We start from the raw sequence: 17,769 nt of genomic DNA, 5'->3' as shown, positions 1-17,769 counted from the left end.
TATTTTTATAAGAACTAAATTATTAATTTTATTAATTATTGTTTTAAATATTTAGAATTTAAATAAATATAATAATTATAATATAATATCATAATATTTTTCATTTCTCTCAAAAAGCGTTACAAAATAATATGTTTTTGTTCAGTACTTATTCAAGTGTTGAAATCAGTAGAATATCATTTATACAGGCTGTTTCAAAAAAAAAAAATTGCCACAAAATTAAAACTTAATAATATAATATAATAACTTTAAATTATTTAACAAAATTTTAAAAATAACGACTGCTCTTTTGCAAAACACTCATACTTTTAATCCCATCTACCAATTTTTTCGTTGCTTGTACTAAGTCCTGAAAAGTGGTGAAGGGAAATATCTGTGTCCTCAACTTCAGTAGTTTTATTTAAAAAAAAAAAAGCTCTGTACGCAAATATAGTACGCCAGGCGAAACTAGGCGGATGACTGTGGCGCGCCTGGTGGCAAATTTCCGTCAGTACTTCCAAAACTACATCCCGCTATGTATCCGAAACACAGCTGCACCAGCTATTCAACAATGCTAATAATACTTTTAAAACCTCTGGCTTACATGAAAACGGCCACCTGGCGGGCGACGGTCACCCGCCTAGTTTCGCTGGCCGCACTATAGTATGATGACAACGAAACTCGTGTTCGCAATAATAATTGTTATGTTATAATATTGACCTGAATAATTCGTCCTTAACTATAAAAAAAAATAGTATGTGTCCAGTAGGGTAGGAGCTCTTTTGAATTTCGAGAAAAAGGAATAACAATGGTCAAGTTTAACAAGAATTCGTATAGTATTGAATAATGGTATATAGAAACTAGTTTTATTTCTGCTGTATAGGGAGATGGGGTAGTATAAATATAGGATATTGTGCGACTGTGCGTGTTACAGAATTTCCAGGTAGAATATTGTATATATTGTAATGATATGCTCGCTTTCACATATCATAATTGTAAATTCGTTATTTTCATGCAATAAATTAAATAACGGTAAACTTGTCGCACGTATGTAATATACTCTAAAAACCCCCAATAAATCAAGTCACTAATGATTGGAACGATTCTCATTGTCTAGTCACGTACAGGACACTGTACGGGATTATAACGGTACGGCGCAACACATACAATTTCTTTCATGTGCCGCCGGAGATAAGGGATGGTCAGGTCAGGGTCTCTGTCGCCAAGGAATAAGACAATTTTCGTTGGAGACACCGACACCTTTGATCGGGCCGCCAATGGCTCCTCTCATCAGTGCGTGAGCACCTTCCAAAGAGACAAGTGCATAAGCACCTTTCATAGCGACGAGTGCACGAGTACCATTCGAACAGACAAGTGCAGGAGCACATCATACATACCCAAGACACATACTCAAAAGATCCTGCGAGCGACAACTGTGCCGTTTCCTTTTTTTAAACGAAATTTAATCAGTGTTCAGTCATTTCTTTTTGAGTGTTTAAAATAATTCTTTCTATCCTTATTACGTTGACTGCGTTTTCAGACAGCTACGGATAAGGTAAGGTGCATGCGCATCGATATTTATACAGTCATAATTTTATATAGGTATTATATTTTATTTATTAATTTATTTTAAAGTTAAAATAATTAAAAATAACTAATAACTCTTATAAATATATTTAAGGCATTAATTCAAGGCTTGTGTCCCTTATGTTTGCCTTACAATGTATTTAGACCTCTTAATCTCTCTTACACAATTAATACATTATAATATTAAATATTATATTTATATTACTATTATTAATATTTTTTTTAATCTCCTTTTTTCATTTGTTTTATTTTTGCGTTATTACAATATTATTTCATATTGTTATTTAGTTCAATAGTTTTCGATTTTTGGAATTCCACCCAGACCACTCAGTATCAAAAATAAGTACATAACTGCACGTTTAGTTTCTTACATGGCAATGTTTCTAATAATTACCTACACATTTTGATCAATATTTTGTGTATATGAATATTATGATATACGATGTACCATAATAATATGTATTATAACTTAAGTAGAATAAAAAAGTATGTTCTTACAGCTGATCCAGCTGATACAGGTTATATAGCTAATCCACGATCCACCGCCGCCGCCATATCCACTACTTAACCGACAACAAGTTTATGTTGTCGCCACTACTCGCCAGTTATCAGAAATCACTGTTATCATTTTATTATCAAATGTTATCATATCTTATTTTATGACATCGAGATCACGATTCTTATCTATCTCGATGTTTTATGATGTCGCCAGTTATCATTTTCTTATCACTGTTATCATTTTCTTATCAAATGTTATCATATATTATTTTAATAACGTAAAGAAAAAAATGTACAAAAAATCTGGTTTTAGAGTTGAACCGTATACCCCCGTTTTAATTGAAGACGCCTCTACTCTAACTCCATTGATAATTGTAATCAAAACTGTTATACTTAAGGATAAGAATAAAATCTAATTTAATAGTCATTAGGAATTTTAGCATACACATAAATACATCCGATCAAATGTCTTTAAGTGGTCATATTATAATAGTGATACTTAATAGGGTCTGCCGCCTCTCATTAAGGTGTTATAAAGAATGTATTAATGGCAGACACATTAGCACATTCTGTAAGCATCTAATTAAATGTATAGAATTTATTGATACTTGGTAACATTAGCTAAAATTTAATTTAATAGTCGTTTAAAAGGGATTGACAGGTATTATATTGATACTTAATAGGGTCTGCCGTCACCATACAATGCATATCCGGTCATCGAATCGTACTTTTAATAATTTGTAAAGAATGTATTGATAGTAGACACATTAGCACCGATATTCATTAACGCTATTTCCTAGCCAGGATGCATATTTAGTACTTTCAAATAAATCAATTAAATAAATTCGCACCACCTGCTTAATGTATTCACTAATAGCTCTGATTATATTTTGACAGCTTAAGTTTCCCGTCATTAAAATATTTATTTAATTAACAAATAGCCTAAAGATGTCGCAGACTCTTAATAATGTTTTAATAGTATAACCAGTAGTTCTTTTGTGATTATCGCTTATATATATCACTGAGTATAGCTGAATCGGTTTAGTCTGCTCCTACACATTTATCTATCTCGTTCGCTCGCTCTAACTTTAACAAATTTCCAGCGTTATAAAATTTTTACAAGTGTTTATACATTTTATTATTTTTCTTTTCGTTTTCATTTTAAAAATATGTTTAAATGCGTGCAGTGCCCGTCGGTATTCAGTGCTAAACGTAATTTGGTTGCCCACCAAAAAAAGCATGAGGGAGTTCATTTTCCGTGTACTGTTTGTGCGTTAACATTCACGTATAAAACTGGTTTAAACAAACACCTGAAAAGAAAACATGGTATCGTACCAGGTCTTCGCCAACCCTATGCGCAGCTTCACCGACCGGCTGCACTGATCGATGTTCAACCCACTCGACAGAGTGTCATACATTTAGCACCTCATATATTTGTCCCAGATATCCCAGCTGGCGGATCGAATGAGGTATCTGAGGATGATTTGTGTATGATTGCAATGGACGAATATGAGAAACAGAACGCTATTACAGGTTAGTTGAATTATTTTTTTCAAACTCGAATTAATTAGGTTTTTTCATTTTTTAAAAAGATTACAAATTTGTAGTAGACACATTAGCACCGATATTCATTAAAGCTGTGTCCTATGGTGTACGCATTACTGCTAAACTCTAGAATTTACCAGTCGTTCAGTGTTTCTCCAGCCTTATACCTCTTCAGTGGTATGTTTAAGTCAGTTCTATATCCCCTGCAAATCCAGGAGATCCAGGTACCCCGCCCTCCCTATCGTGCGCGTGCCATGCCTATCGCTGCCATGCCCCTCCATGCCGCGCCCGGCCTTGCCCCCTCCCATCCATTCCAATACCAGCCTGGCCATGCCCCCTCCCCTCCATTTCTATCCACTATATGCTACCTCCCCCCCGAAAATTATAAGTAGTCGAATTCAATATACTCAATACGATTTAGTTAAAAATTTACTGATATTTAAAATCATGTGCAGAATATCATTTATTCAGGCTGTTTAAAAAAAAAAAATTACCACAAAATCTATAAAATCTATGAATATTTTATTAAAAAAAAAAAAAAAAAACATTCACAATAATTTTAAAAATAACGATTGTTCTTTTGCAAGATACAAATATTTTTAACCCCACCTACCAATTTTTTTGGTAGCTTGTTCTAAGGATTGAAAAATCGGTGAAGGTAAATAATTGTGTCCGCAACATTTTAATTAACTTGACGTTCGCAATTAGTATTATGATAACGAAACTTGTGTCTGCAATAATTCTTATGTTATAATATTGTCCCTGAATAATTCGTCCGCAGTCATCGTATGTGTCTGTATTGACAGCACGGCACCACCACCGTCGCCACCATACCACACATATATATCTATTGATTTATAATGTTCATATGGCAGATTTTACATCCACTAACACAAAAATGTTTTTCCATTGACCATTGAAAGTCAAACATTATATAGGTAGGTCGACTATCTACTACCTGCGAGAGAGCATATCCTTACATTTGTAACAATTTAAAATGTTTATAGATAATCCCTAGGGCCACACCGGTCGATGGTCGGCCATCGTATTGTTAATAATAACAACGAATACAACATTTTGAAAGGTTCTAAATAATACACTGTAGTATAAAAGAATTTACCACCTCCTAATAATGTTTCAATACGAGATACTTCCGACCGTAAGAATCAAAATTGCTTTAATACGTTTTCAGTCTTCGGCCGACGAACATGGTACATTTATCGATCAAGCATTATACCTATAGTGAGATTTATTTGTTAGTGTTATATTTTTCTTTTATATCGTTTTAATTTTAAAAATTATCAATACCTATGTATAAATGCAAGTTTTGCCAGCCAACGTATACACGTCAAATCCCTTTTTACAACCATTTGATGGATAAACACCAACGCAAAGTGCTTAATACATCAAGAGTTGGGAGTACTTCGATGTTAAATGACCCTAACTTGACTGTACACTCTAAGAAAAATGGTATGTACATAATATTTAATTTCTCTATTAAAAATTTGAATAACTAAAAATAATTTCACATTTTTATTCTATTTTTATATATTTTTTTAAGCCATAAGACATATACATGTCAATAATAACAAATTGTTACCATGGTTACCGAAAATAAAATAAAAATAATAATAGTAATAGTAATCATCGGTATTTTATATTTTTCATCGTAATTTTTTTTTATTTTTTGTGCAATTTTCTTATTGTTTATATGTGTGCGCTGACACTAATAATGAATATATTATTATTGTAACTAATAGCAAACTAAAATATCAAATAACTAAAATTTCCATCGTAAATCTCAAAATCTTTGTTTGAGCACCTCCCGGGGTTGGGCCTATGACTTTTTAAAGTAGCCTATGACCTTTCTCAGTAAATAAACTATCTATGTACCAAATTTCATTTAAATCGGTTCACTAGTTTCGAAGCCTAACAAACAATCAAATCTTTCTCTTAGTATAGATAAAATTAGTATAGATAATTATTTTTATAATTTTAATTATTATTTAAATAATCATCAGTTAATAATAAATATTAATAAAAAAAAATGTTCTATTGAAAATAAAATTGTAGTGTATTTTTTTTATTTTATTCAAATTAACACCTAATATCAGTTGAATTGCTGAAAGAAGTTTCACTTCATCTCCGCGTACTTGATACACACACGAATTTTTTTTTCATAAGGATAAGGATAAGGATGTATATGCACTATTTCACACAAATAAATTATTAAAATGTAAAGAAAATAACTAAATAATCGAAAATATTTTAAATAAAATAAATATTTCAAGGGCCCCTAGTTATTCAGCCACGGCTCCCAGGTTGAGAAGCACTGTAATAAAGCTTATTAACTACATCTATTTTTCAACTAGATTCTAAATTAAACCGTTAGGTGAAGATTGTACACGTATATAATACGTATATAACGCTGCTTCAAGTATTAAAATGAAAAAGACTCGGGTTTTACACTGAATACAGTGTAGGGCTGTATTTTTTAATTTTTTCATTATAAACTAGCTGCTGATTTACCCGGCTTCGCCCGGGAGGTATTCAACTATGCATTTTATACAAAAAAAAACGAGGATGAAAAAACTACTATTTTCTTATATTGTACCTTATTTATTTATTAATTTATATATTATCTCTGTATATATTTCTATTAAGGTTATAATATTTCTTTGTAAACAATATTTTCTGTTCTTTGGTGAGGCGCATACACATATAGATTTTTTGCTGAACTGACACGGGAGCAAGCAACATAAAATTGTTCGTAGGTAAAACAGGGATTCGTGATGTCAAGGCCTGCAACCTTCAGTGTCTATCCCTGTGCCTTATTGATAGACATAGCAAAACAAAGCTTTATAGGAAATTGGACTCGTTTAAATTCGAACTGGTATTCATTAGTAATCATCGGTATCCTAGCTGACTCCGTGCACTTCGTTGCCCGTTAAAAATGTCAATTCTATATAATATGATTCGAATTTTGATTAATTTGTTATCTAATATTCGGTTTAACGGTGTTCAAAACTTAGACTTTTTCATTGACCGTTTTGATTCTCAAAAATCTTGTGAAAGTATCACTTTAATATGCAAATTTTGTAAAATGCTTTCTTATTGCACACTAAATTTGTGGTACGATTTTACGAATGTACCGTGTAAATTGCAAGCATCGATCTATCATTGTTCAGGCTTTACGTTTATTAGTCAGTGAGTTACTCAAGTCATAATAATATTATAGACATTCTGCTTGCCGTTTCCGTGAGACTCTCTTATGATTTGCGAGTAGTATATTATCATATATAGGCAATCCACACGTGGTGGATTACGGACCCCGCGAGATGTGTACGTAAGTTTATAATTTCTAACATTTAAGTTTCAAAGTTATATGATAACAGTCTATTGCTGTGAATTTGAAATTTACTGTGGCCATTGACTTATTTCGCTAATTCTTATTTTTGTCGTTATGGTTTTAACAAAATATAACAACAGATCTATAACTATTACATTCAATCATAATCAATAGCGACCTTAATATAATTTATTTTCTTGCTGGACTGCAGTGACAATTGTTGTTGTTTTTTTACATCCAGATTCCGAACTTTTCTGGTGGATTTTCCTAAAACTGTATTACATAAGCACCTTCTCCTGCGACCAATAGGAGCAAATCATCAGTGAAAAATGTTACAAAAATGGGGAAAATAAATAATAATAACAAAATATTGTTACCATGGTTACCGAAAATAAAATAGTAATAATAATAATAATAATAGTAGTAGTCATCGGTATTTTTTATTTTTCATGGTATTTTTTTTTTTAACCTTTCCGTGCAACTTTCCTAACTTTTTCTTACATAAGAACCTTCTTCTGGCAATTACGACCCAAACAAAAAAAGAATGAGCGAAATCGGTCCAGCCGTTCTCAATTGATGAAATGTTATACATGTTTGTCTCCATTTTTATATTTATAGAAGATAGAAGATAGATAGATGGTTGCCATTGACTACCAAAAATAATTTAGTTTACTATTTGCTGGACAGATGGCGCCTCTGTTAAATTTCATCACCACCTCGTCATATTTCTCTAACCCGATAACTTTCTCAAATTTTTCGTCCGTAAAAACCTTCTCCTGGCAATTACGACCCAAACAAAAAAAGAATGAGCGAAATCGGTCCAGGCGTTTCGAAGCTTAGCCATAACAAAGATTTTCACTTTGACTTTTATATATATAGATTATAATATTGGGCTGGAACTCACTGAAAGCCGATTTTCATTTGTGAAAATCCCCCCCCCCTTGGTTAACTTCTGGATCCGCTATTGAACACTGCATCCACTGCTAGGGAGAAAAATACTCGGTTGAATTTCGTACAGTTCCCCAGGTTTGTGGGAATCTCCGTGTCCACAAACCGAAAAACCGCATAATACTACGCCAAAAATACAGCAAATATCCAAAATTACGATTCGTATTAACTCTTATGTGGAATTTATTCGCTAGCTCGAGCTCGAGTTGAAAAAATTGTTGAAAACACGAGTACAGGACAACCCAATTAAATTAAATTTGAAGTTTGAGGTTACCTACAGTTAATCAAACATACCTAATTCATTGGAGAATAGGGCATTTAAAAAATCGGTGGTTGAAATTTTTGTGGAAAGTAATATTACCTGTGATTATAGAGAGAGCGTTTATAAAGTTGTTGAGCGAACGAGAAAAGTATGCAAGTAGAGGAAGTGGTTTTATATGTTAGTTATTAGATGGATTATTGTTGCCTATGTATAAAATATATATTCCGATATGAGGGTCATCATACATTTAGTTATCGATGTTTATTAATAGGAAGCGGGCCACTAATAACTCATGAGGAGTTGCGTGGGCGAGTGGTCGAGCAAGGAAGAGCGGGGGTGGGGGCAGCAGGACCGCTCATTTTGTACTACTAAAATACAATTTTCTTAAGTATAACAGTTTTGATTATTATGTTCAATGGGTTTGAGTCGAAGTACCGGTATTTACTAAAATATGCTTATAAATCAAGCTCTAGTTTATCCAAACATACTAAAAGATGAAGAGAAATGAATACCTAAGTCATTACTAAACGATACTATTGTTACAAATGATTCAATTGTATTCGAGAATAATTTATCTGAATTAGATAGTTCAGTAACTAGTGATTGTCTCAAATCAATTAAAATAGTTTTGTAAATGAAATTTTGTATGAAAGAAATAATCTTATAGATAAAATTAATAATAAATTATAATATTGTACAAGAAACCGAGCCTAATTCTAATATAATAAATGTTAACAAGATTGTATCCAATAAACAGTCTTTCCAATAAAAATTAACATCATTAGTAATTTCTTCAAGACTTGCAAAAAATAATGCTACAGAACCATAAAAATATATAAAAAAAAAGTCAACACATAAGTGTAGAAAATGGGTTACCAAATTAATAAAAGAATCATATGTATGTGTAGTACACATTGTAGGTACATTGTGTACTGTAAGTCAGTACAATACATTTGCGATTCGCATACTTAATTAACCACTAAGATTAATTTAACAAAATAGTAAACCAATCTGTACATAACATAGTTTTTATTTTATTTCTACAAAACATATTATAGGTACAAAACACAAATATCAACATTAACTATCAACATATAAATTCACCTTTGAATTGTCTGCTACAGCATCTGAAATATAACATTTTTATAGAAGATAAGAAATTATTAACGGCAAAAATTGGACCTTGATTTTTAAACGATGATTTTTTTCCTAAAAATTGTATTTATGTGCGAAGTTAACAGCAGCCGGCTTCTGCGCAATGGACGTACCACACTAATTTATACATAGTTATAATAGATGGTTTACTGTAGTAGGAGAAATGGTTAGGTCATTAAATATTAATAATATTTTATTACATTATAATTTATAATATATTTAGTATTTACATTTCGGATCATAGCCGACAAAAAATAGTTGCCACCGATGTCGCTTCTTATTTTAAACCGATAAGTACAGTTATAACTTATAAGTAATAAAGTCAAATCATAATTTTACTATTATACAGTACTTCTATTATTATATTTATACATTATTTTTGGTAAATTCGATTAATCTAGGTTTTAAATATTGATGTACTGCATGTAGCAACCTTTTTTTTTTTTAATAAAAAGCATAGGTATGCCTACCCTATACTAAGCCGAGTTTCTACAATTGGTGATTTTGTCAAGTACCTATATGTGTATGCCTTAAGTTCGCACTTGTATAAATTACCAAAAACATTATTCTTACAGCTGGTTGTAACAATTATTTACGATAGAATTATATAAGCTATATACGTATACTTATATTTTAGTTTTAATATATAATTTGGATTTACAATAAATTGTCATACTTAATACATAGGTACAAATGGTACAATGCACTAATGTACATCACGAATTGTATAAGTGTTCTCGAAATAGGTGTGGATAATAAAATAAAACTGCATTTTTATTGTTGTTAACATTTACAGTTTATGGTATAGTTTATATAATGTTGCTGCCTACATTTTTATAGTCAAATGATCCGTCACTTAAGCGACAACAAATACTAATTTACTAATTTACGACCTGCACGGAGTCAACTATTACTTTACAAACCAAATTTAAATTGTATGTTGTAGTGTACTAATATGTAAGTTATTCTTATAGTTATGTAAAAATATTTAAAATGTATAGGAACAATTTATTTTTAAAATCGTTTAAAGTTCAAATTTTTACATAATCGTCAAAATTGTGAGAGTTTGCAAACTGTTTTACAATTTATAAAATAGGTATGTTATTTTCATAATTAAGGTTTAAAAATGTCAAGCAAACTTCCCTTTTGAATAGTTCATTCTGAAAAACTAAAAAAAAAAAAAATGAACGGAATTACATATTTAAACAATAAATAACGATATTCATTATTTTGTTATGGTTCAAAAATTATACCTAATTAAATTATTTTGTTCATATAGGTATTATTTAATTTTGTCTAAATTGAACTTCAAATGTTTATTAAAATCATAAATTAGAATTGGGAAGCTTTGATCTAGGACGAATGGACGTAGTTGTTTGGACGTGGGGGCAATTGGATGTCAAAAAAAATATATAGATGTAAATCAGTAAATAAAATTAATATGCTATTTCCATATTATATTATAATTTATAATACATCAAATATGATTATAAAATATTTAAATATACAAATTATTCATTAGGTACCTATTATATAGAATATTAAAAATTAAAATATCTATAAAACAGTTTTTTTTATTATGTACGCCAAAAATTAAAATACAATATTAAAAAAGTTATTTATACCAATTATATTAATTATTATAGGTATTACGTAAAAATGTATATAAAATATATAAAAAAATATATTTATTGTTAAAATATGTCAAATATGGTTGTTTATATTAAACTACTAATATATATTGTATTATACTATCTTCTTATGTTATAATATTAAAAAATAATCAAAATTTTATTTTAATGTAAAGAAAATTTTAAAAATAATTTAATTTTAATTTTGAGCGATTCAACTTAAAAATGATATTTTAGTTCTATAACTTAAAACAATTTTCATAATACGTTTATCAGTGTTAAAAAATTTCTTTAGTTTTTTTTTTTTGGGGGGGGGGCTATTTTCTGCTACATTGGTTGTAAAATACATCTCGCTCAGCTTGTACTTTTCGTAAACAGTGGATGATAGACCACAAACTAGGATAATGAACACCCATTTCGACGTTTAGTCGCCTATTAGCCGCTTCTGCAGCATGGTTGTTAGTCCTATCTTGGCTATTCAAAACTTTTAGATGTAAATTCGAAATGTGTGGTGGTAATAATGCTGCAGTCCGACGACCTCTTCCGTTTCTATTAACCCTTCCAACATAATTATCCTCAAACTAGTCAAGTAAAGGTTGTAAGCACTCTGCTACGACAGATGAATCAAGACATTCAAAAATACTTCAGTATCGCGATTCGAGTTAATTAATGATATTTCACGCATGCGTACACTTCACACTTGTACACAACTAACACGATTATTATAAATGTGTATTGTCGTGTACTCGTGTATCACTGTGTTTCGATTAAGTGTGATATAAACGATTGTACAACCAATAAGTTATATATTATTATACCTATTGTTATTGTAGGTATCTATTGGCTATTGTCAAAACGATAAAATTCAATCTATAGGTAATACACTAATACCTACATAATATTCAATAATAATCGATGATGTTCGGTGTTGTTCGATATGATACGATACCATTAGTTGTTATATCATGAAGACATGAACATATTATATAATATCAATGATTTTATAATTTATAAAATAAATACCTAAAAATAAACCAGAACTTTTTAATTGTTCTTAATATATTTTGATGATAATCTATTATAGTATTATTTATTTTCTTTATATATATTTTTTTCAATTGTCTCCACGTCCAAACGGTTACGTCCATTTGTCTCTACATTTGGGGAAGCTCAATCTGCGAGAGTACTAAATTCTCTGCAGCTTCTATAAATGTAATCTATTAAAACAATGTAATGTAATAAACTAAAAAAGTAATAACAAACATTTTGTAACTTTTAGATTTTGGTAACTATTTTTTAATAATTGGTAGTATAAACTTATAAGTTATACTATATTTTAATATTTGTATAATGTCTACTATCTAGTATGAATTTATACTTTAAAAAGAACAGTTTTAAAATTATTCATTTATTCAACTGTAATAGTATTAAATCATTGATATTAGTATCAGTCTAGTTAATTTTTTTTTTAAATTATGAATACTAATTACTAATATTAAAATGGATATTATTAGTTTGGATATGACCTATAACCCTATTATGAACAAGAAAATAGTTAATATTGAAGAAATGGTAATAAGTAAGATTATCTTATTAATATCAAACAAAGGGACCAAATATTTCAAAAATTTGTTAGCCGACATATCTATCCACTATGCATTATAATTATTATTATCATGTATTTATGTTTCTTAAAAATAAATTCCATCTGATTCAAGTTAATAAAGTGTTTAAAATTGAATCGAATAAATTTAATGATTCATAATTATTATATATGTATCTTTGCAACAATAATATCAATAATCGTATCTATGTATTGGTAATTAACGAAACGAAGGGTTATTATACCGTTAGTAATACATTAAGGTAATTTAATGTTTAGAAACCTTATATATTAAGTGCTTATATAAATATTTTTTAGATTTTTAAATTTTAATATGAATAACGTAAGTGAAACTTTTTATTACATTTTTAGCCGTTAATAAATAAATTGAGCATTAATTAATACATTTTCATGAATTTTATGTTTTTTCTTTCAAAATTTGAATTTTAAATATTTAAAAAAAAAACTGTCTATATATTTTTAATATATTTAAATTAATAATAGCCATAGTATTTAAAAACGCATAAGTTTTTAATATTAATAAGGATTTCTTTTTCTCTGTTAGCCATAAATACATTTGAACAAAAATTATATCTGTACAGAAAATTAATAACAATTAATAATATAATATATTTTAAACATTATGTCATGTTTATATTTTGCGTTTATAATGTTACAGTCATTCGGGGGTGTGTTTACGTATTTCTGCGTGTCGTGGGTCTCTGGAAAAATATCGCCTTAAATAACTAAAATAATATACTACACTAACACATTTTTAATTTTCACAATATTTTTAATTTCATTATTTAACAAATGGCTGAGGACCGATTAAGAAATATAAATTTGACATTTTTTACGTTTTTGTGCATGCACATTAACCAGGCAACGCATTAGATCATAAATGTGGGATTTTGAATCTGAAAACTTAATCCTTCACCAAGTATTGTGCGTAATGTGATTTTTTCAAAAAAACGGTATTTCGTATTTTTTGACATTAAATTTGGAGATATTCCATATTATTATTGTTCTATACGATATTACGACGTTTTTTTTAATGTGTATAGTGCGTTTGTGAAATGATGGCATGAATTTTACTCTGTGAAAAATACGAACAACTATTTTTTTAGAAAAAACTGACAACAAGTGGCTGTGGACCGAATAAGAAATATAAATTTGACATTTTTTTACGTTTTTATGCATGTATATTAATTAGACAACGCATTAGATCATATATATGGAATTTTGAATCTGGAAATTTACTCCTTCACCAAGTACAGTGGCGTCACGAACATTTTTTTCACAAGGGAAAACATTTAAGTTTCCCACCCACCCACCTATAAAAACCCTGCCTATATACCTATGTATTAAAATATAAAAAAATAATATATTGTAATATTTATAACTCTTATATAGGTAGGTATATTTATACATTATAATGATTGTTAAATGCAAAAATATTATTACGATCTAACAAAATTACCCACCCGCACCTAAAATTGCCCTAAAAAAATAAACTCTTGACGCCACTGACTTGTTTTACTGATAACTGTCAACTAACTTTAGATTCAACAGATAAAAGAAAAACAAATTGTCTTTTCACTGTCATATTTAACTTGATCATCTCTTTTCTTCATACTAATAACTTATTTATATAAATAATAATAATTTTAAACGATCAATTTTATAATACATGCGCGGTATCCAAATTTAAGAGTGTGAGCTTTATCAACCTCTTACCTCTATCACATGTAAGCTTACAGGTTCATACCATAATATATTGTTAAAATCTCATTAATAATAATAAAAAGTGAGTACCGCTCTGCTGTACATTAGGTGCCGTATGGATCATTATTATATATTATAGGAGTGTTAAATTTGAATCCAATGATAGTTATCATTGTATACGAAAAACGATTCTGAACGAAGATGATTTGTCAGCCTAGGATATAATTTCTAGTGGTTGGTGAAAAAGGTGGTTTAAAAAAACCAGCTTATATTAAAAAATATTTTGAAAATTAAATCACGTAAATAAAACGCGAATCTTAATAACTGGTAAAATTTTCAAGTATCTACAACTTATACTTTTTGAATAATAACAAATATTTAAAATCGTTTGAGGATAAATCGTTATCGTTACGCTATTTCGTTAAAATTTAAAATTCAAACGCACTTAAAATTTTTCCTATAATGATGCTTCGAGTTTTCTCTATTGATACTTGAAGGTAAACTTATGGAAAACTTAGTGTTGTTTTTTAATCCTTAGTTATAAACACAAAAAATTTTATGATTTTTCAACTTCAAATATTTCGCAAATATTCATAATTTTGACGAATTTTCGTCAAAATTTGAACTTCAAATGCTAATAAAAAAAAATTGTGCCTATGTATTCTTATAATTTTTTAATCACTATAAGAATAACATATGAGGAACTTTGTATTAAATTTTCAAGTATTTTGATAGGGCCAAAAAAATTTTATCGACACTTCAAAAAAATTTTTTCAGAAAAATTGAAAATTTCAGTTGTCTATAAATAGCTCAAAAAAAGTCAAAATATTTTGAAATTTAAATCACGTAAAGAAAACGCGAATCTTAATAACTGGTAAAATTTTCAAGTATCTACGACTTATACTTTTTGAATAATAACAAATATCAAAAATCGTTTGAGGCTAAACTGTTATTTAACGCGGTTTTTGTAAAAATTTAAATTTCAAACACTCATAAAAATTTTTTGTCTGAATCCGGTAGAGTTTTTTTTACAGATATTTGAAGAAAAATGTATGGAGAACCTTGTACCAAATTTTCAAAACTTAGTTATAAAAGAAAAAAATTTTATGATTTTTCAACTTCAAAATTACTTGCAAATTTTCGCGTTTTCGACAGATTTCGTAAAAATTTGAACTAAAAACGCTTATAAAAAAAAATTGTGACTAACGATTTTTAATTTTTTTTAGCTACATTAAAAACAACCTATAAGGAACCTTGTATTAAATTTTCAAAACTTTTTGGTCATCTAAAAATTTTTTATCGACACTTTAAAAAAAATTTCTCAAAAAAATCGAAAATTTCAGTGGTCTATAAATAACTCAAAAAAAGTCAAAATTTTTTGAAAATTTAACTATATACGGATACCACTGACATTAACATTTGGTGAAAATTTCAAGTATTTTCAGTGATTAGTTTTTGAATTACAACCATAAAAAAAAATCGATTTGGTCGAAAACTGGTTTTGCGTAAAAATTGCCGTTTTTCCGTAATTTTTTTTTTGTTTTTCTCGATTTTTTAGAAAACTGTTGGAAAATGTTAACTTTTTACCTCTATAATGCCCCAAGGATATTCACTTTTACATCGGAAACCACCCCCATTGTTTGAAATTGGAGCATTATTTCGACTAGTTATGCTGTACACAGACACAAAAAAAAAAAAAAAAAAAAAAAAAAAACACACATCATTGTAAAATCAATACATTCATCACTTCGTTCAGAATCTAAAATAATAATAATAATAATAATAATTTAAAAATTAAAAAAAAATTCACTATTCTTGAAACATTTCAATGAAATATTGAAAAATATATATATTTTTTTTAAACATGTTCGATTGTAATTGCTCAGAAATAATAGGTATATTGATTATACACAAAAAATATTGATAATGATTTACTTATTATATAAGTAGACAGTAGTTATAATTTATATCAACCAAGACTTACGAACTACTATAATATATTAATGGTTATAAATTAAGTTTTTTAACTGTATAATTGCTTAAAATATGGTATATTGGTATTAATTTTATTATATTATATTGATTATCACTTATCAGTTGGATTTTTATTAGCTATTAATTATTATTATTATTAGTTATATTTTTTGGAGGTAAATGATGGCATTGTTAAATCATAGATTCGTAAAATATCTTCTACATTATATGTAAATATGTTATACATTTACTATGTTTCATACAATAAACCAATACCAACTTCTAATAATGTTCACTTGCAAGTTGATGTAACTAAGGTATTAATAATTAATAATATCCATATAAGAAGTGTTATTATTCAGTAGTCTTTGAAAAAAAATCAGTCAATTTAAAATATTTTACAGATAATAATTTTTAAACTGTGCAATTTTTTTTGTATTGGTCACCATTTAACCGTTTTTTACTCATGATCACAAAAAATGAAGGATAGTAAAAATAATAAAAACACAATAACAAGATAATAATTAATACAAGAATATGGCAACGTAAACATGCGACTGAATTTAAAATTGTTTATTGCTAGATTAGATTATATTTATAAAATATATTATATATTTTTAAAATCGACAATCACAATTTCTTGGAAATTCGACACCGTAGAAATATTCCCGAATCCCGATGAACGACGATAAGAAATTATATAAGAAAATAGATATTCTATTGACTGTTGGAGTAAGCTATTGACTATATTATAGTATACATTATACACTATTCATAACATATTTTACAATTACTGAATTACGGAAAATATGATTAATAATATTAATGATTTATAACCGTAGAACGTATAAGTGTATAACCTTAACAAATTGTCCGCCGTTGACACGTGCCTATAAATAATAGTGCCTACATATTATTATTAATACATCACTCCACTCATTAATCTATATTTGATAATACTCGAGTAAAATACAATTTACACTAATCAATTAATAAGTGGATTAGTCGAAAAAAATTGCGTTTTTCTGTTTTATAATACCAAAAACATGCAGTTTTGTTTCTTCTACATTAAAATAACATGTAATTCAATTTGTGTCGTTTTGTTGTGCTACGTTTAATTTTATAAATAATCATTCCTATAACAAATAAGGTTTTTCATTTCGATATTTCATTTTTTTCGCCAGAAAGTCTATCGAGAACAGTAGTAGTACCGTGGCTCATCAGTAGTAAATAAAACGATGCCTGAGTATCGACTAAGTATCTATAATTGCAAGTTCCAAGGACAAAATACATAAATGTCAATGTACCTTGTCGACTACAACCACAATCGTAAATAGGGAGACGAAAAAAACTTAAAAAATAAAACGTTAGTTTTTAACGCATCTTCTCGAAGTATCTATCATGGTTTAATATCGAAACGGGAAAAAATTATAATAACAATCATTGGAAAGTGATATATATTTTTATAAAATCATAATACTCGATGGTCGGGTGTAAACTACAACAACAGTTT

The 17,769-nt window shown here is 28.5% G+C and overlaps 1 long non-coding RNA gene across 1 annotated transcript; it reads right to left on the bottom strand.

The window, feature by feature from the left end:
• Positions 1-4,112: 4,112 nt before the first annotated feature.
• On the bottom strand, positions 4,113-5,175 carry LOC126550024 (uncharacterized). The gene is made up of 2 exons (XR_007604045.1): positions 4,918-5,175; positions 4,113-4,846 (listed from the first exon to the last, which is right to left on the bottom strand). It is a non-coding gene; the product is annotated as an uncharacterized LOC126550024 (long non-coding RNA).
• Positions 5,176-17,769: the final 12,594 nt, after the last annotated feature.

This window comes from Aphis gossypii, chromosome 2 (genome assembly GCF_020184175.1).
Source record: "Aphis gossypii isolate Hap1 chromosome 2, ASM2018417v2, whole genome shotgun sequence".
Taxonomy (NCBI): Eukaryota; Metazoa; Arthropoda; class Insecta; order Hemiptera; family Aphididae; genus Aphis; species Aphis gossypii.
The sequence above is the reverse complement of the archived record's forward strand: the minus strand, read 5'-3'. Positions and strand labels throughout refer to the sequence as shown.